The following is a 2,672-nucleotide window of genomic DNA, read 5'->3' as shown; positions in this document are numbered from 1 at the left end:
CCAGTGACGGTGGAACCTTCAGGTCCAGTGACGGTGGAACCTTCAGGCCCAGTGAAGGTGGAACCTCCAGGTCCAGTGACGGTGGAACCTCGCTGGGTTGGGTTGTTGGACTGTAGCGGCCGGATCAGTAAAGTTTCAGTTCTGGTCTCGTGTTCTTCACCAGTGGTTGCACCCTCTCATGTTTCCTGGAGTTCACGTGTGGAACATATTTCAAACAACAACCTGACGTGTTGGATCGTGGGTGAAAACAGGATTTGAGGCCGTTTCTGTCGACCGGTGTTTAGGACGGTAAAGTTCACATTTTGGGTAGTTTGACTTGACCTGTCGTGATAATCAATAAATCAATAAATCACATGATGAATGAAAATGATTGACCTCATCTTCATTTATCATCTTTATCGTTTCTTCGTGTCTCTGTTTCTCCTGAAGACACTGGAGGACAAAGGATCAACTCCGGTTCTTCACTGACTCGTCCATTTCTCTTTAAAATCTGTTTCAATCGTCTAAAAACGTGATTTTTGCTAAAAGCAGCTACGCTACGAGCTAAGCTACGAGCTACGCTACGAGCTAAGCTACGAGCTAAGCTACGAGCTACGCTACGAGCTACGCTACGAGCTAAGCTACGAGCTAAGCTACGAGCTAAGCTACGAGCCAAGCTAAGAGGCCGAGCTCGGGGGAAGACCTCGGTCTTGTTGAAGCTCCAAACCTCACGGTGGACACTAGACGTGCACCGATGCAGTTTTCTGTCCGATCGCCGGTTTTTAAAAAGTCTGATCTGCAGATTACAGTTTAGTTTTACAAGCGACACGGTCAGGTGCTGTAAGTTCACCGCGCACCTTCAGTTTTCTGATATCTTCTTGAAACAGACTCTTGAACAAGATCCTAGAAACAACACGAACTGGTTTTAACTGGTCAAGACGTGGTGCTCTGAAATATAAATCAAGTTCAGACAATTGTTGTTAAAACTAAAATAAATCTGTAAAATCAGTTTCTCGTGCAAGTTTCGGCCGTTTCCCAGAATGAAGGAAATGGGGGCGGATAAACCGGTGCACCCCAAGTTGAAACCTGCGCCTTCTCTGTAAAAAGAAGCTGAGAACTTGTTCACTGATTTTTTATTAAAATCTTTGAGTGAAAAATGCTAAAGAGCTCAAACGACACCGAGCGTCCGACATTTTGAGAACCGAAGAGAGACAGCCCACGTCACGTCAAGGAGCCTCCCTCACATTAAAGAGACACGCTGCTCGCTCCCTCACTATCCATCCTTCAGTTCAAACTGTCTTGTACTGCCATCCAGTGGTCAAACAAGGTACTGCACACAAAAATAACCAACATTTCTTCTTAAATTAGACAACAATCAATAATTATTGTGAAATTTCAAACAATATTATCGTTTATCGCAATAATTTCTGAGACGATCGCCCAGTGAAATTTGTTTTCATGACAGGTCCAGTTTTGAGAGCTCCGTTCACAAAAAACACTTTCAGGTGCATGGCTCCGCCTCCAAGTTGTCTTCCAGGTGGACTTGTGTCGTTGAGGTTCATGGACGGGCTGAGGTGCAGTACAGTGTGCCGTCAGTCGCCTGAGCTGTGAGGTAGTCACAGGACTGAAACGTAAACTGACGTGAGGACGGCTGCAGGATTTGAACAAAGTTCTGAGTGTCCAGACGTAGCCATAGATCTGATCCCAGAACTGCTTCTTCAATCTATTTAGTGTAAAGTCACAGAGGGTGGTCTCGGGTCCCACCACTCCGGCACCTGACCTGCAGTTTTTGACAGTTTCACGTGGACTCGCACCTTCAGACCGGGACGTCTCCCGTCCCGACCGGGCTCATAACGACCACGAGCGGCGAACCTGAAGCAGCTTCTGTGATGTTCCAGGGTCTTTATTGAGGAGTCGTTTGATTCAACTTGATGGGATCGTTGATCCAATCAGGACCAGTCAGTCACTGGAAACCACAGAGTATGTTAAGTAGCTTCCAGTACAGTTGGGAGATGTTCACCTGAGCTCCACCTGTAGTTTGTCCTTTCATGGCCGATGGCCGTCAAAGTGCATTAAATCCCTGCTTCTGCTGCATTCTGCATGATTCAGACACGGACCCCGCTCTGACATGTCTGCAGGATATTTTGGGATCTCGCCTGTTTGGGTCTTCGGCCGCGTGCGTCTGCTGAGTGCAGCGGCTGAATGAACGTCCGTTTGGGCTTTGGACGGATCGCTGTCTGGCCGTCGTCCGTCTGAAGCTCAAATGAACTTTTGAACTCTTTCAAGGCCGGTGAGTGCGCGGTCAAATGGCCGCGTGCGGCTGGTGATCGTATGGCAAGCAGCTGTGAACATCTGGCAGCAGAAACATTCAGGTTTCCTCTCATTCCCTGTTCAGTTCTAGAAAAACGGTCGCTGTTCAAACCCCTCAGCGTCGGGGAACACGCCCGTCCATGACGTTCGACGCTGAAAAGAAGCCGTTTAGTTTTAGTTTTTAAAAAGAAGCGGTCTAGTTTTTATAAAGAAGCGGTTTAGTTTTTATAAAGAAGCTGTTTAGTTTTTAAAAAGAAGCGGTTTAGTTTTAGTTTTTATAAAGAAGCTGTTTAGTTTTTTAAAAAGAAGCTGTTTAGTTTTTATAAAGAAGCGGTTTAGTTTTTATAAAGAAGCGGTCTAGTTTTTATAAAGAAGCGGTCTAG

General features: G+C 46.3%; 2 protein-coding genes across 2 annotated transcripts in view; both read left to right on the top strand.

Annotated features, from left to right (window-relative positions):
• The window catches only part of LOC119428995 (ly6/PLAUR domain-containing protein 6-like), a 45,735-nt gene that overhangs the window by 8,115 nt on the left and 34,948 nt on the right, over positions 1-2,672 (top strand). The window lies entirely within an intron of this gene.
• LOC119428792 (cyclin-T2-like) overlaps positions 1-2,672 on the top strand; it is a 4,152-nt gene that overhangs the window by 1,050 nt on the left and 430 nt on the right. The window lies entirely within an intron of this gene.

This window comes from Nematolebias whitei, chromosome 23 (genome assembly GCF_014905685.2).
Source record: "Nematolebias whitei isolate Nwh7 chromosome 23, NemWhi1, whole genome shotgun sequence".
Lineage (NCBI taxonomy): Eukaryota > Metazoa > Chordata > Actinopteri > Cyprinodontiformes > Rivulidae > Nematolebias > Nematolebias whitei.
Note: the sequence above shows the minus strand (reverse complement) of the source record. Positions and strands in the feature narration are given on the sequence as shown.